The sequence below is a fragment of the Pogoniulus pusillus genome, chromosome 15 (genome assembly GCF_015220805.1).
Source record: "Pogoniulus pusillus isolate bPogPus1 chromosome 15, bPogPus1.pri, whole genome shotgun sequence".
Taxonomy (NCBI): Eukaryota; Metazoa; Chordata; class Aves; order Piciformes; family Lybiidae; genus Pogoniulus; species Pogoniulus pusillus.
In genome coordinates, this window is record NC_087278.1 from 21,806,816 (window position 1) to 21,824,663 (window position 17,848).

The window sequence follows — 17,848 nt, forward strand, 5'->3', positions numbered from 1 at the left end:
AGGTCAGCCCATGCCTGCTTTAAAGAGGGGTCGCATCCACGCCCCGCAAAAAATGCCCCTGACATTTGATCTCTCTTCAGTGGGGCCTCCTCTTCCCAGGGCAGGATGCTGGTGAGCTGCCCCAGCAGGTCAGCCCAGCACTGTCTGCTGCCCACCGGGCACCTGGGGTTGGCCCAGGAGCATGGGGGTGTGCGGTGGGCTCCTGCAGGCACCAGCAGATGCATGCTGCTGCTTACTGCTGGGGTTTGCACAGGACGACGAGGGCCAGGCAGAGCTGGTGCCTCAACAGCATCCAACACAGCATCACAGTATCACAGTATCATCAGGGTTGGAAGAGACCTCACAGGTCATCAAGTCCAACCCTTTACCACAGAGCTCAAGGCCAGACCATGGCACCAAGTGCCACGTCCAATCCTGCCTTGAACAGCCCCAGGGACGGCGACTCCACCACCTCCCCGGGCAGCCCATTCCAGTGTCCAATGACTCTCTCAGGGAAGAACTTTCTCCTCACCTCCAGCCTAAATTTCCCCTGGCACAGCTTGAGGCTGTGTCCTCTCGTTCTGGTGCTGGCCACCTGAGAGAAGAGAGCAACCTCCTCCTGGCCACAACCACCCCTCAGGTAGTTGTAGACAGCAATAAGGTCACCCCTGAGCCTCCTCTTCTCCAGGCTAACCAATCCCAGCTCCCTCAGCCTCTCCTCGTAGGGCTGTGCTCAAGGCCTCTCCCCAGCCTCGTTGCCCTTCTCTGGACACGCTCAAGCATCTCAATGTCCCTCTTAAACACAGGTCCTGCTGACCCACTTGGCCTCCAAGCTGTGTCTGGATCCTCACACAGGAGAAAGGAGAGGAGGGGAAGTGGGCAGCAGGAAGTGAGCCTGGCATGAAAGGACTGCCAGTTTTAACTGATCACCTCCTAATGCAAGTGGTTATTTATTAATAGGTGACCCTCTCTGTTTGGGCAACGTTTGGTTGAGATTGCCTTAGCTGGGACTGCAGACCAATGAATCAAAGAAGCCCAAGAGATGAACCTGATGAACAGCAGTGAGTAGCAAGCTGCACACTTGGGTGAGGGGCAGGCTGCCTAAGCTCATTACTGTCACTAGATGCATGAATTATAAATAACTACTGATATGGCAGTGGAAAGATTACAAACGACTGAAGTGACCTGTTGAAGAGCTTAACTGTGTGACTGAGCTAACCCATTTATTAGACTTCCTCCCAATTACCTTTTGCACCTTTACAAAGATCTTGTTAAATACAAAATGCAAAGCCCTGCCAGGTCGTGAGGTCTCTTGTAAGGATGCAGAAGGGGACAGTGGCTGTCACAGCACTGGAGTGCAGCTAAGGCAGGTGTTCTGGCTGTGGAGTGCAGCACGCTAAAAGGGATGATAGAAGTGGCAAAGGAAACACAGAGAAGAGAATGAAACTGTGACAAGTGGAATAGAGTGAGCAAGGAAGTAATTGCAACAGTAACTCACCTCAGGCTAGGATGGTTTCATCATTCCTCACAATCTTTACTCCACACTGAGCATCCTTTTGAAAGTTGCCATCTTCACACACAGGCTGTGGGCTCGAAATTTCCGGATGATGCTCTTAAGTCTGTGCAAAAGGTTACATGGGAAGGTTGAAATGGTTCTTTCTGACCTTAAAGTCTACAGAAAATCAATTTCTACACTCCCAGACACTCTAGAGATGGAGCCTTCAGGGTACCACATGGCTGTACAGCAAATGCCACAGCTGGCATGTGAAGGCAGCAGGCAGCACAGCTCTGAATCTTAGTACATGGCCAAAATGTGGTCTGGGGACCCTTGGACCAAAAAAGGGCATATATGGAGCTAGAGAGCAGGGTTCAGGAGGCCAGAACAGTGCAGAGAAATGCCTGTCACCTTTGAATGCTCACAGCAGGAAGGGGGGCAGAGTGTCACCCATGCCAGCAGGGAGCTGACTGCCTTTCACCTGATCTGGCCTCATGCTGCTGGCCCCAGGGACCATGGGGCTGGGCTTCTGCTGCGCCTTCCTGCCTCTTCACCCTGAAAAGAGGAGAAGAGTGGTCTCAGGGGATGTGGGGAAGACTGAGCATCAAGGTCTCCTTCCTCTGTGTTTGCCAGGATCAAATGAGGGCTGGTGTCCAGGGTGGCAGGCTTCCATGCCCAAGTACTTCAGCAAAGATAGGATAAAAATGCAAAATGAGATCTGAAGGCAGAATAGTTGAGGGTTTAGGTAGCATTTTCTCTCCACTTTGCACAGAGCCATAACAAAGAGTTCTTGTGAGTGATTTTTGCAGGACCTTTCGGGTCACTGTCTGCTACTTGCAGCTGAGGTTCAGTTTATAGAATCACAGAATCACCGAATCAAGCAGGTTGGAAGAGACCTCCAAGATCATTCAGGTCAAGCTAGCACCCAGCCCTGGCCAATCAACCAGACCATGGCACTAAGTGCCTCATCCAGGCTTGGCTTCAACACCTCCAGGGATGGTGACTCCACCACCTCCCTGGGCAGCCCATTCCAATGCCAATCACTCTCCTCTGACAACAACTTCCTCCTAACAGCCAGCCTAGACCTCCCCTGCCACAACTTGAGGCTCTGTCCCCTTGTTCTGCTGCTGCTTGCCTGGCAGAAGAGCCCAACCCCACCTGGCTACAGCCTCCCTTCAGGTAGTTGTAGTTTAATCCAGATGGGTTGTGGCAAGATCCTCTGTGTTTGGAAAACCCTGAAACACTGCTCTAAGAAGCCATGAGACACAGCAGCATGATGAACTGGGAGATCCAAATCCCTTTATTTGGATTTACCTCATTTGCTGAGTATATCTCACTTAACCCCTTAGTAAGCTGAAGTTGCAAGGGGGTGAGATTTAAAGATGAAATGAAAATAGCACAGAAAACTGGAAGAAAACAAACAGGTGACTGCAGGGCCCTCAATGGGATTAGAGTGCACACAGTTACTCCTGCAGAGCTCAGCCACCACAGTGGGTCAGAACAGTTGGAGCACGAGGAAAAGATAAATGACAGCAGGGTCTGACTAGGGAAAAAGGAAATTAATCCTGTGAGGAAGGATGAAAGCAATCACATAACAAGGGGTGGGAATTTAAGGCTGCAAGAGATATGGGTTGAGGGAGAAGAGCAAATTAGAGCTAAATTGGCAAAACCATGGGGCAATACAAAAATGCCACTGTGACTTGAGGTTTTGTGTGTGGTACTCAGAGGGAGGAGGGAGATTTGGCAGCTCTATTAATTTCTGGTTTGACTAGAACCTGAGTTCAGTTTGGATTATCTTGTTATAAGATACTGGCAAATGTCAAGACTGTCCAAAGAACAAATACCACCAAACCCCTGGTCTAAGTAGTGTGTGAGGAGAGTTTATCCAAGAGAGAAGAAATCCACATTTGTTTAATGCATTCATGTGGAGGCCCTGACCTGGGAATGCCTGAGCAGGCTAACATGGAGTCATAGAATTGTGGAATCTCACAGCAAGATAAAGAGAAGGGAAGAAATGGGAATGCTACACAGCCTCAGACAGGCTGGAGACAGAGTGGCTGGAGAGCAGCCAGGAAGAAAGGGACCTGGGGAGTACTGGTAGATGGTAGCTGAAGATGAGGCAGCAGTGTGCCCAGGTGGGCAGGAGAGCCAATGGCATCCTGGCCTGGCTCAGGAGCAGTGTGGCCAGCAGGACAAGGGAGGTTATTCTGCCCCTGTACTCAGTACTGCTCAGGCCACACCTTGAGTGCTGTGTCCAGTTCTGGGCTCCTCAATTCAAGAGAGAAGTTGCAGTACTGGAAGGTGTCCACAGGAGGGCGACAAAGCTGGGGAGGGGCCTGGAGCACAGCCCTGTGAGGAGAGGCTGAGGGAGCTGGGGGTGTGCAGCCTGCAGAAGAGGAGGCTCAGGGCAGAGCTCATTGCTGTCTGCAACTCCCTGAAGGGAGGCTGTAGCCAGGTGGGGTTGAGCTCTTCTCCCAGGCAAGCAGCAACAGGACAAGGGGACAGAGCTGGGGGAGGTCTAGGCTGGATGTTAGGAGGAAGTTGTTGGCAGAGAGTGATTGGCATTGGAATGGGCTGCCCAGGGAGGTGGTGGAGTCACTGTCCCTGGAGGTGTTGAAGCAAAGTCTGGCTGAGGCACTTAGTGCCATGGTCTGGTTGATTGGCCAGGGCTGGGTGCTAGGTTGGACTGGATGAGCTTGGAGGTCTCTTCCAACCTGCTTGATTCTACAATTCTATAATTCTATGGTCTGGGCATGGCACAACCTCTTGAGGCAACATCTCCCTGTGAGTACCAGACAGCACAGGCACGTTTGGTAGCAGCCCTGTGTCTCTGCCAGAAAGTCAGCTGGAGCAGGGATATGGCATCAGCCTGGAACATGACCAGGAGAAGAGTATGCAGCTTCAAAGAGACGAGGAGCAGATGGAAGAGTGTCTCAGCCTCCTCAGGCATCAAGCTCATTGTGACAATACTCTTGTTGCTAGGAGGTTTATTGGGCTGAATCTGGTCACCAGAGACACTTTCTCCCCACGACCCCCTGTGGTAAAAGGCACTGATCTCCCAGATGGCTCATGCCAGGAATGCTCCATCCTCTTTTCTGGGTACTCTGGAGCAATGTCTCAGGGCCCACATGGAGTCCTTTTTGGACTGTAGATATCAGGACTGAGGAAGAGGTTGCAAGAGCTCAGCACTGGCTTGTTTTTCATTCTAAAGACACTGAAATCTTGCTGTGTGCCTGCCACTGGTGCAAACCTCAAGGCAAGTCCTTGCTTCATCACAATCCTTCACTTAAAAAACATCTGGGGCATAACAACTTAATAAAACTAATTAGCTTTGGTTGAGAATATCTTAAGCCAAAGCAGGATGAGAATAAACTCTGTGGTCTTGTTCACAGCAGATGCATTTATCTGAGATCATAATCTTGTGCCTCTCACTATCTCCTGGAAGGACTCCTTAGGTAAGCATCTGAGTACAGAATACCCTTGTTATCATGGTCAAACATTCTGCTTGTGCTGCTGCTCTCTGCATGGTGCTGGAGCTTGTGTCCTGCTCAGGAGATCTGAGGATGATGCCTCTGGCCTGTCTGGATAGATTTAACCCTTCCTTGAGGCAGTCTGGGAAACAACTGTGTGGTGTTTTGCCAGCAGCAGAGAATCTGATCTCCGTGCCCTAGAAGCTGCTGCTAGGAAGAGAACCTTGCCAGAATCAGCAATGCAAAGCACTTTCAGTCGTGGTTATCCTGGCTGGTTGGCAAATCTCCTCTGATCAGGTTTCAGTGCTGTGCAATTTAGCCCTTGCAAGCTGAGTCTGCAGCTATGTGGGTTTCACCGCTGAGCAGGGAGATGGGAGAGGGCTGCAGGCTTGCCTTTGTGTGAGCGCTGATGCTGCAAGCAAGCCCTGGGCAGGTGTCCCCACAGCCAGGAGCTGCTCTCTCTCCCTTTTTCATAGAATAATCATTGAATCATAATCATAGAACCAACCAGGTTGGAAGAGACCTCCAAGCTCATCCAGTCCAAGCTAGCACCCAGCCCTATCCAGTCAACCAGACCATGGCACTAAGTGCCTCAGCCAGGCTTGTTCTATTGCTGGTTGTCTTGGAGAGGAGACCAATCCCCACCTGGCTACAACCTCCCTTCAGGTAGTTGTAGACAGCAATGAGGTCACCCCTGAGCCTCCTCTTCTCCAGGCTCAACTCATTGCTGGTCTCTGCTTTCTTCAAGTGCTACAGAACTTGGAGTTAAGTCTTTCGGACCAGGCAGCCTAACTCATTTGAGACACAGACATAGGTCAAAGCATCATGCTGTCAACCATTCTCAAGGCAGCATGTACTGCTACAACTAAGGGATTTCCATTTTTTTTTTAAGTCATCACAAAATATTCATACATAGTAGGCCATTTAATTTCCTCTCCCAGCAGAGAGTGCTTTAGTGGGGTTTGAGTTCATCCTATGAGGAGAGGTTGAGGGAGCTGGGCCTGTTTAGCCTGGAGAAGAGGAGGCTCAGGGGTGATCTTATTACTGTCTACAACTACCTGAAGGGAGGTTGTAGCCAGGTGGGGATTGGTCTCCTCTCCAAGACAACCAGCAATAGAACAAGGGGACACAGTCTCAAGTTGTGCTGGGGAAAGTATAGGCTGGATGTTAGGAGGAAGTCCTTCACAGAGAGAGTGATTGGCATTGGAATGGGCTGCCCAGGGAGGTGGTGGAGTCCCCATCCCTGGAGGTGTTCAAAACAAGCCTGGCTGAGGCACTTAGTGCCATGGTCTAGTTGACTGGCTAGGGCTGGGTGCTAGGTTGGCCTGGATGATCTTGGAGGTCTCTTCCAACCTGGTTGATTCTATGAAGCAGTTAAGAAACACTACACACTGCTGTCAATTTTGCACACTGAATTACTTTTGGTCCCAGCAGGGGCTGTGCAGTCCCAGTTGAGCTGTGGGAAGCCTCACTGCAACAGAGGCATGTCGTTTGGTCTAGGACTGGGTTCACTGCATGACTGGCAGGGTGATTGGGACATGCAAAGTTTGGAATGGTGAGACCTGGAAGATCTGCAGCACTGTGGGGAAATGACATCTCCCTGGCTCCCATGTGTGCTTTAGGTTAAATTGTCACAGAACCTTAGAGGCTGGAAAGGACCTCTGGAGACCAAAGTCCAGCCTCTCTGCCAAGAAGGATCCACTCAGGGGAGTCCACACAGGAATGCATCCAGGAGGGTTTTGAAAGTCCCCAGAGAAGGAGACTCCACAACCTCTCTGGGCAGCCTGCTGCAGGGCTCTGTCACCCTCACCATAAAGAACTTGGGCTGCCTGGGGAGGTGGTGGAGTCGCCGTCCCTGGGGCACTTCAAGGCAAGGTTGGACGTGGCACTTGGTGCCATGGTCTAGCCTTGAGCTCTGTGGTAAAGGGTTGGACTTGATGATCTGTGAGGTCTCTTCCAACCCTGATGATACTGTGATACTGTGATACCTTCTCTGTTCCAGCTTGTAGCTGTTGCTCCTTGGCTTACTGCTGCAGATCTGCTTCTAACAGCATCTGCTTGATGCAGCCTGAAGATCTGTGTGGAAGGGTTCTTCTGCCACTGGAATCCAGGCTGAAGAATGGCAGTGGTCACAAGAAGGCCCTGATGACTGCACAGATGAGGCACACAAAAGGTTGTTTACCGAGAGAGTGCTGCCTGTACCTGGATTCCTCACAACTCACAGGGATCTCTGTGGAGCAGGACAGACTCAGTGCAGGTGTAACACAGTGGGGGCTACACAGAGGAGCACACAGGTACAGCAGCTGGCACATAGGCAGCTATTACACCACTGCCTGGCTTTACCTTGGCTTGCTTCAAGGGCAGATGATGCCTGCAGAGCATCACCAGGCATCAGCAGGATGATCTGGACCCAAGGTGTCCTTCTAGGCTCCACATTCCACCTGGGTGTTCTGTAAATGTCTGCTGCAGACCCATTTTGTCTGTGAGCTGCAGGCCCTCCCTCTTGTTTACAGAGGCAGCCACATAGGTGCTAAGTTAATTAATGCCTTTGGCTGCTTACTTTGCCTTTTGTTTTCCTTTTTGTTTTTTTTTTTTTTTTCCCACAGCTCTGCTCTAATTTTAGTCTTGTTTAAATACTCCAAGATGAAATGAGCTCTTTTTTTTTTGTGTGTGTGTGTATGTATTTTTGCTAGGAGCATTTTAAACCCTCATCAGACACAGTGTTCTGAGCAGCAGGAAATTCAGGGCATGGAGGGACACGCTAAGGGAGAGCAAAAATGCACAGTGCACAGGAAACAAGGAGTGCTGAAGCATCTTCCCACCAGCTCTGAGGGTAAGGCAAGAAAAAGAAGAAAGACTAAAGGAAAAGTTAAGTGAGAAGCAGGTGCTCAGCCTGGGGAGAACTGTGAGCAGAGTGCAGCTCTCCTGGGTGCTGTCACAAAAGCACTCAGTGTGAAAATCAGATTTATCCTTATCTCTCCTCTGCCAAAGGGTTAATCTTTTCCATTCCAAGTCTGCAGGAGCTGAAGGAACTTGATTAGGAAGAAGGAAACCCCATTGGAAAAGAGATTAAAGCCCTTTGTGATAAAGTGGCTGCACAAGAACAGCTTTTTCCAGGAAGAAGGTTTTGCTTCATGTGGAGCACCAGGAATTGTGGTGCAGCAAGTGACTAAATGCATGATGCCACTTACTCTGCTAATCTCCAGGGCTGCAGACACTTGCCTCGGCCAGAAGCAGCACTCCTGTGGTCAAATCACAGAATCAACCAAGCTCATCCAGTCCAACCTAGCACCCAGCCCTGGCCAATCAACCAGACCATGGCACTAAGTGCCTCATCCAGGCTTTCTTGAACACCTCCAGGGACCACCACTCTCTAGGCCCAGCCCTCCAGCCAGTTCTTGACCCATATCAGAGTGAATCTGTCAAAGTCATGAGCTGCCAGCTTTGCTAGGAGCTTGTTGTGGCAGACAGTGTCAAAGGTTTTGCTGAAGTCCAGGTAGGCTACACCCACAGCCCTCCTTTGTATTAAAGGCATGATGCAGTGACCCTGTCCAGAGGATGTGCTACACATGCCTCATTTTCTCTGCTCAGCATGTTAACAGGGATTCAGGATTTTGCAAGGTTATCAGGACAGAGGTATTTGGGCCAAATTAGAGCTGCCCCATCTTGGTTGGGCTAGGAGGGTCTCTCCTGGCCCGTGTTTCCCTGTCAGAGTCAGCAGATGTGGAGAGATGAGTTACTTGCCTTCCTGGCCTGCTGTTACTGCCTCACCTATCTGCTGAAATCCTGGTGAGGCTTTATCAGGTGTCTGGGGAGTAGAGGATGCTCTCTAACTCCCAATGCTCTTTCAAAGAGGGAGACAGCACAGCCCCCAAGGATGAGGAGTGCCTTGCTCAGCGAGGGGCAAAGCAACAAACTGCTCTGCTTCCCTCCCCTGATCTATTTAGATCACACTGTCAGAGGCCAGAGCAGGACTGAGCATCCCCAGGGATGAGAAGCACCTTGCTCAGCGAGGGGCAAAGCAACACAGAGCTCTGCTTCCCTCCCCTGATTGATTTAGATCACACTGTCAGAGGCCAGAGTAGGGCTGAGCATCCCTAGGGATGAGGAGCACCTTCCTCAGCATGGGGCAAAGCAGCAAAGCATTCTGCTTCCCTCCCCTGATCTATTTAGATCACACTGTCAGAGGCCAAAGAGTAGGGCTGAGCATCCCCAGGGATGAGGAGCACCTTGCTCAGTGAGGGGCAAAGCAGCAAACTGCTCTGCTTCCCTCGCCTGATTTATTTGGATCACACTGTCAGAGGCCAGAGTAGGGCTGAGCATCCCCAGGGATGAAGAGCACCTTGCTCAGCGAGGGGCAAAGCAACAAAGAGCTCTGCTACCCTCCCCTGATTTATTTAGATCACACTGTCATAGGCCAAAGAGTAGGGCTGAGCATCCCCAGGGATGAGGAGCACCTTGCTCAGCATGGGGCAAAGCAACAAAGTGCTGAGTATCCCCAGGGATGAGGAGCACCTTGCTCAGCATGGGGCAAAGGAGCAAAGCATTCTGCTTCCCTCCCCTGATCTATTTAGATCATGCTGCCAGAGGCCAGAGTAGGGCTGAGCATCCCTAGGGATGAGGAGCACCTTGCTCAGCAAGGGGCAAAGGAGCAAAGCATTCTGCTTCCCTCCTCTGATTTATTTAGATCACACTGTCAGAGGCCAAAGAGCAGGGCTGAGCTCCCAGGACGTTTTGATCTGTTCTCTGGCAACAGAGGGGCAGAAGGGAGTCAGGGAGCATGCAGAGCTAGGCTGCAGCACGCTGCAGACCTCTGTGGAGTGATGCAGGCATGAAACATCTGCCTGTCAGGAAAAATGGCATCAATGCAGCTGAGCTGCCTGTCCCCAGCACAGCCTCTGCGGGCCATGGGCTTGCATGGCAGTCGTGCCTGACCCCTGGGGAAGCTGCTGCAGCATAAAGAAAGGGCAGAGAGACTGAAAACCTTCTTCTTCTTCTTCCTATTATTATTTAACCTTTCAAAGTTTTCCAGTGAGTTTGATTGGCTTTGCTGCTGCTGCTGAGCTTACAGGCAAGAACTGTGCTTAACAGAACTTCTGGAATATCTAGAACCCAATTAAAAACCTCCTAAAAGTTTATGGTTTTTTCATTTCCCCCCTTCCTCTTCCATTTGATTTCATCAAATTTTGCCAAAATTCTGGGTCACAAATGATAACTTTTCATGCTTTCATTTTTTTCCACTTTGAAAACAGGACTGGTTCCCCCCCACCCCCTAAAAATCAGAGGCATTGGATACATTTCTGCACACATTGATGTAGGTGTAGATAAAACCTGTCCAGTCTTTCATGAATACTAATGAGAACATGTTTTGTGATTTTAGGCAACCATCAGTTGTTATTAAAAACACCCTGAGGGTGATTTGAAGAAGAGAAAGGGCTGGGGGAAGGGTCTGAAAGGCATCTGATTAACACCGTTCTATGGCAGGTTACATTTTGTGCTGCAGTTCACAGCATCAGATTGGAAAGGACCCTCAAAGGTCATCTCGTTCAGACCCCCAGCAGTCAGCAGGGACACCTCTAACTAGGTCAGGCTGCTCAGGGCCACATCGAGTCTCATCTTGAACGTCTCCAGGGATGGGGCCTCAGCTGCATCCCTGGGAAACCTGTTCCAGTATGTTACTACTCTTGCTGTGCAGAACTTCCTCCTGATGTACAACCTAAATCTGCCCTGCTCCAGCTTCAAACCATTATCCCTGTCCTGTCACCACAGGTCTTTTGAAACAATCCTTCTCCATCCTTCCTGCAGGTCCCCTTCAAGTAATGAAATGTAGCCATAAGTTTTCCCCAGAGCCTTCTCCTCTTCAGGCTGACTAGCCCCAGTTCTTTCAGCCTGTCTTCACAGCAGAGCTCCTCCAGCCCTCTGATCATCTTTGCGGCCCTCCTCTGGACCTGCTCCAGCAGGTCCATGCCTCACTTGTTTTGGGGGCCCCAGAGCTGGACACAGTACTAGAGGTGAGGTGTCACCAGAGCAGAGCAGAGTGGCAGAATCACCTGTCTTGACCTGCTGATCACACCTCTTTTGAAGGTCAAGGATGGACAAGGATGTGATTTACCTTCTGCACTGCAAGTGTGCTTTGCTGGCTCATGCTCAGCTTCTCATTCACCAGCACCTCCAAAGCCTTTTCTGCAGGGCTGCTCTCAATTTCATCATGCTGCAGCCTGTACTGATGTCAGGAGTTGCCCTGACATAGGGCTCAGAATCATAGAATCACAGAATCAGTCAGGGTTGGAAGGGACCACAAGGATCAGCCAGTTCCAACCCCCCTGCCATGGGCAGGGACACCCTACCCTAGAGCAGGCTGCCCACAGCCTCATCCAGCCTGGCCTTAAACACCTCGAGCCATGGGACCTCAACCACCTCCCTGGGCAACCCATTCCAGCCTCTCACCACTCTCATGTTCAACAATTTACTCCTCATGTCCAGCCTGAACCTCCCCACCTCCAGCTTTGCTCCATTCCCCCCAGTCCTGTCACTCCCTGACAGCCTAAAAAGTCCCTCCCCAGCTTTTTTGTAGTCCCCTTCAGATCCTGGAAGGCCACAAGAAGGACTCCTGGGAGCCTCCTCTCCTCCAGACTGCACAGCCCCAACTCTTTCAGTCTGTCCTCGAAGGAGAGGTGCTCCAGCCCTCTGAGCATCCTCCTGGCCCTGCTCTGGACTTCATCTGTAGAGAGCGTGAAAGGTCTTTCCTCGACCTAGGGCAGCTCAGCAGGCTGGTGGGGGGCAGTCTTTAGCCCACCCAAGCACGGCAGTGCCGGCACTGTCTCCTGTTAAACTCTTTTAACCTCTGGTTACAATTCAAGTCACTTCCCATCACCCTAAATTGCCTCCGAGCCAGTAATTAGCTGCGTCACCTGCCAGCTCTCATAACACAGGCTCACTCTTCCTCCCTTCAACATCTGACAGCACCTCTCCCGGCAAGCAGCTTCCACAGACATCTCCCCTCCACCCCAGGGCTTTCCATGCTGTGAGCCTGCCCCAAAAGGAGGAAGATACAAATCATGTTGTGCCCAGGGGGACCATTAGACGCCTCCTTGGATTTCCTTCGAGGAGCACAAATTAGCTGAGGAAACACAAAGCTGTGGCGTTTCTTGCCAGCAGGTTTTGAAGAGGTTTTCCAAGCCTCATTATCATAGGATGACAGAATGGGTAGCCCCACGTCGAGGGTAAGGTCTCTCCAGGTTTCAGCCAGCTCCTCCCAGCATGGATGCTGGACGAGGAGAACAGCAGTCCCCCAGGAGAGAGTGGTTCACAAGGATATAGCCTGATCTAGCACATATGTTGTGAGAGCAAATCATCTCCCTTCCTGCTGGAAGGTGTAAGAGTGTGCAAAGCATGTGTCTGAAAAAATCAGTTTCTAGCAGCCTCATTCACTCTGCTTCTTCCTGCTGCTGTCAACGTCTTGGCAGCACATGAGATAGTCAAGAGAGAGACAGGCACAGCTCAGCAAACCATTTGCTTGGTTCAGGGATGGAGTCATCTGCAGCAGGCTTGAAGTGAAACTAAGAACTGCACTCATTGTCTACCACAGAAAGTGGAATTTAGGGTTACCAGAGCTACAGGAAAACGAATGCTGCCTGCATATACTGCACCAAAGAACACTGGAACTGCAAGCTGTGATTGCTGTCTAACATCATCTGCACCCCAGCTGCCTGCCTTCTGCTCAGCAGTGCAGTGTGGGGGCTGAAGTTAACGTCTTTCTGAGCCAGAGGCTCCTGAAGTTTCAGACAGAAGCCAAACAGTTGTGCCCCAAGGGATTCCTTCACAGGAAATCTGATGTGCCATAAAGCAGGCAGAGCAGCACTGAAATCTTCTTAGCAATGGTTGCTTGCTGCAGCTCTGACCTTAGCTGAATTCATGCAAGCGATGCTCAAGTTCATTGGTGCTCTCAGTTTGGAGCAACTCCCTTTTCCAGCTGCACTTTAAACCTAGATCTGCTCTGCTTGCCAGGCCTGTGAATCCCCATTACTTGGCTCTTGTGGTCAAATGCACAGTCTCACACTCCAGCAGCCACTCAACTACTCTGTGGCTGTGGAGGGGCCAAAACATGCAGCAACAGCCAGAGGGGTGCTGCAGCTTGCATGTTGCTAACTCTGGTGGAGCACTTCTGCCCTGACCCCTCACAACAGCCACTAGAGTGCAATGCCTTTGTTCAGCTACAAAGCACTCCAAAGAAGTGAAGACTACACCTGAGAGACTGTGGTGGACAGAGTCAGCAAGGCTGGCCCAGGAGCTCTGGCAAATGCTGCATTGAAGGGGCAAGTCCCTGTGATGGCTTTCCCAGGGTATAGGACAGCTGCACCTAACAGGGAGAGAGAGGGAAGGCTCCTCTGTCAGCCCAGGGGTCTCACCACACCTCGGGTGAGCCCTGGGCAGGTGTAGGTAGTATTTCCTCAGCAGGCCAGGCCAGGAGGTGTCCAGCTGAGAAGGTGGCTGTGACCCAGCAGCAGCACACTGTGCTGCACAAGGACCTGCCCCTCCAGCATCAGTGGTGCCTACAGCCTACATTATAGTGTCAGGCAGGCCATACCCATTTCCTCTCACACCTTCCAGCTACGTAACACACCACTGGCTGTGTGGATGGCAGGGCTGGAGGGAAGGCAGGGTCAAACACCATGTCTGGGTTTCACAGCACACACTGGTGAGCAGCCTTATGGCCTTCCACTCTCCGTGGCCAAGGCACGGGGCCAGCCACACCTGCCAGGACACTCCACCTGCTCTCTTAGCCCAGCAAATTCCCCTTACTTGACTTGCAGCAGCACCTTTGCATCTCCAGTGCCTTTAGGAGGTGCATTCCTGAGACTGGATGTGCCTTTCTGTGGCTGCTGGGGTGGTGCTCAAGGAGACAGACCCAGCACTCCCCAACCCACCCTGCAGATACACTCAGTGCCCAGGACTGCTGCAAGTCCTTGGGGCATCTGCAAACTGTGCTGCTGCCATAGGTCTCAGTCACTGGTCAGTTTTGTCACACCTCTGAAGTGCCATAAGCTTCTACTTGTCTTCTAGCCCTTGATTCATTCTCCTTTCCTCTCCCTCCTGCCCTGTGTTGAGTGGGAGCCACTTTATTGGACAAAGATGTAAGCAGCAGGCCTGCTTTGGGGCTTCCAGAAGCTTGAGTTTAGGCCTATGCATGGGCAGAGGCACTGGGGGGAGAGGACTGGAGCACTGGGGATGATAGATTTAATTTTGGGCTGGAGGGAAATTCAAGGGGGTTTGCCATCAGTGTTGTATCTGCCTCTGTAATTTCTTTTCTGTATCTCTCCAAACATAATTCTGTGGTTTTTCTCCAATGCAAGAGCTTCATTTCTGCCAGCTCTCCTTATAAACCATGAGAGCTGGGCTCTGGGCTCTCTCTGGGGCACCAAGACTTGGGTGGCGAAAGACAGAATCATAGAATCAACCAGGTTGGAAGAGACCTCCAAGATCATCCAGTCCAACCTAGCACCCAGCCCTAGCCAGTCAACCAGACCATGGCACTAAGTGCCTCAGCCAGGCTTTGCTTCAACACCTCCAGGGACGGTGACTCCACCACCTCCCTGGGCAGCCCATTCCAATGCCAATCACTCTCTCTGGGAAGAACTTCCTCCTAACATCCAGCCTAGACCTACCTCAGCACAACTTGAGACTGTGTCCCCTTGTTCTGTTGCTGCTTGCCTGGCAGAAGAGACCAACCTCATCTGGCCACAGCCTCCCTTCAGGTAGTTGGAGACAGCAATGAGCTCTGCCCTGAGCCTCCTCTTCTGCAGGCTGCACACCCCCAGCTCCCTCAGCCTCTCCTCATAGGCCTTGTGTTCCAGGCCCCTCACCAGCTTTGTTGCCCTTCTCTGGACACCTTCCAGCACCTCAACATCTCTCTTGAATTGAGGAGCCCAGAACTGGACACAGCACTCAAGGTGTGGCCTGAGCAGTGCTGAGCACAGGGGCAGAATAACCTCCCTTGTCCTGCTGCCCACACTGCTCCTGAGCCAGCCCAGGATGCCATTGGCTCTCCTGCCCACCTGGGCACACTGCTGCCTCATCTTCAGGTACCATATACCAGTATCCCCAGTCCCTTTCTGCCTGGCTGCTCTCAGCCACTCAGTCCCCAGCCTGTAGTGCTGCTTGGGGCTGTTGTGGCCAAAGTGCAGAACCCTGCACTTGGCCTTGTTCAATCTCATCCCACTGGCCTCTGCCCACCCATCCAGCCTGTCCAGGTCCCTCTGCAGGGCTCTCCTACCCTCCAACAGCTCCACATCTGCTCCTAGCTTGGTGTCATCTGCAAACTTAATGATGCTGGACTCAATCCCCTGGTCCAGGTCATCAACAAAGATATTGAACAGGACAGGCACAGAAAGGGACCACAGAGGCTCCTTAGCCCAACCTGCTCTGGCAAACTCGTGTTTGTGAGGCAGCAGCTAACATGGGAGTAACAAAACAAGGTTGTTTTTTCCCTTTCCCTCCCCCCCTGAGAACAGACTTTCTGTTAGCTCTAGTCTGTTGTGATGTGCTAGCAGCACTCCCTCACCTCTCCACAGGCCATCAAAAAAGGCCTTTAAGACTCCTACTGAGCTGTTGCAGTCGTCTGGCAGAAGAAAATCATTTCTAAGGAGGAAGTGCAACAGCAGCTTTTCAGCAGCACCTCACAAATCACATCAGAGAGGGTGAGCCAAGAGCCGAGGGAAGGGCACAAGTTAATGGGACAGAAAGGACAAGTGGAAACGTGCAGTGCCTGGCCTCTCTAGTGTGGCCCCTGCCACAGCTGCAGAGAGCACAGCTCAGAGCAGCAGGCATCGATTGCTTCATCAGCACAGGAGCTGCATATGCAAATCCTGGCTGCGCTCCACTCATTCCTGCAGCCTTTGTCCCTTCGCCTGCCCAGCGACAGGCGTGGGGCACACGAGGCTGTCACACGCTGGCCTCTGCGTGCTGCAGAGCAGGGGAGAAAAGAATCATAGAACCATAGTGTGCTAGTCCGAGCCTGGCTACAATGCTTGGGTGAGAAGAACTAGATTGCAGGCTGTGAAAAGGAAACTATGCTGAAGGCTGCTTCACTCATAGGCTTGTGAGTTGTATAAGTACATAAATATAGATAACAGAGTTGCTCTCTGGGCTTTGTGGGCTGCACCTCTCTCTCTAATGGAACCTGCTGCCTGTGTGATTAACCCACCTGCTTCCTAACCCACCTGCTCCCTAACCCCCCTGGCCGACCACACACACTACCTTAAACATAAGACAAGATGTAGGGTAAGGTAGAGGAGTGGGAGGAAGGTGGAAGGGTGGTTTGGAGCCCCTCCTGGGCACTCAGGTTTCTGGGGGGGGGGGCTGTTGTGTTTCTGTATTACCTTTTAACTTGTCTCTTTCTGTCTCTAGCTGTATAGATTGTAACTATCTGCTTGTATCTTGTGCTAAGCTGTTAAATACAAAGCTTCATTCCATTTCCAGAGCTGCTGAGTCTAGTCTGGGTGATTTTCCAAAGTGGAGGGCAGGGAATCATAGAATCAACCAGGTTGGAAAAGACCTCCAAGCTCATCCAGTCCAACCTAGCACCCAGCCCTGGCCAAGCAACCAGACCATGGCACTAAGTGCCTCATCCAGGCTTTGCTTCAACACCTCCAGGCACGGCGACTCCACCACCTCCCTGGGCAGCCCATTCCAATGCCAATCACTCTCTCTGACAACAACTTCCTCCTCACATCCAGCCTAGACCTCCCCTGGCACAGCTTGAGACTGTGTGCCTTTGTTCTGTTGCTGCTTGCCTGGCAGAAGAGCCCAACCCCACCTGGCTACAGCCTCCCTTCAGGGAGCTGCAGACAGCAATGAACCATAGAATCAGCCAGGTTGGAAGAGACCTCCAAGCTCAGCCAGTCCAACCTAGCACCCAGCCCCAGCCACTCAACTTCCATCACATTATCAGACCCCACTCCATAGAGAATACCTTATAAAGGATACTACAGATAAATCTGGCTGTTTTAGAAGTCAGGAAACGGAAAAGGCTCGCTTAGAAACACAGCTTTTCCCCTGAGCAGCAGAGCTGCACTACTCACAGGTGAGGCAGGCTGGCCGCGAGGCTCGGTGGCGCAGTTCCTTTTTCAGCTCGCTGTTTCAAAGGACACCGGAGGGGCGTTAGGTCCACCGAAGAGCGCTTACGGAGGGGAGCCGTCCTGAGGAGGGCCGGTCCGGTCCGGTCCCCCAGGAGCTCGCCCTGTGCAGCGGCAGGGGACCCCCTCCGAGGCAGGCGGGGGGGAGCCCCGCGGCGGCAGCACGGCCGGCGCTGAGCCCTCTCGGCGGCAGAGGCTGAGTCGCCGCTGCCCAGGTGCGAAGGGCGCAGCCAATCCCCGCCCGCCGCCAGCGCGCACCTGCGCGGGCGCGCCGCGTGCCGCGCCGCGTGCCCCAACGGCCGCCGGCTCCCTCCCGCCCCTCCCCCCGCGGCGGGCCCGCGGGGCAAGGGGGCAGGGGAGAGCCTCCCCCGAGCCCTTCCTCTGCCGCTCGCACCGCGCAGGGAGGGGACCCTGCGCACAGCCTCAACGTGGCAAAGAGGCACATTGTGCCAGGGGAGGTCCGGGCTGGAGCTCAGGAGGGAGTTGTAGGCAGAGAGAGTGATTGGCATTGGAATGGGCTGCCCAGGGAGGTGGTGGAGGCGCCGAAGCAAAGCCTGGGTGAGGCACTCAGTGCCTTGGTGTTTCTAAGGCTCCAGGTTTGTTTCTTCACTGTCTCGCAGAGCCGCAGGTGTTTCTTGTTTGCACACACCCAGCTCGCTCCTGCTTTCCCAACTCAGCTGCACACATTTACACCTAGAGGCCAGAACAAAAGCTCGTTAGAGATCCCCACAGCAGTGTGGAAAAGGCAAGGACCTGCAAGAGCCTCTTAA

At 52.3% G+C, this 17,848-nt stretch overlaps 1 long non-coding RNA gene across 1 annotated transcript; it reads right to left on the bottom strand.

Annotated features, from left to right (window-relative positions):
* Window positions 1-1,221: 1,221 nt before the first annotated feature.
* Window positions 1,222-17,257, bottom strand: LOC135182026 (uncharacterized). Its single transcript, XR_010305044.1, has 3 exons — window positions 17,025-17,257; window positions 1,478-1,598; window positions 1,222-1,358 (listed from the first exon to the last, which is right to left on the bottom strand). It is a non-coding gene; the product is annotated as an uncharacterized LOC135182026 (long non-coding RNA).
* Between the last annotated feature and the right edge of the window lie 591 nt (window positions 17,258-17,848).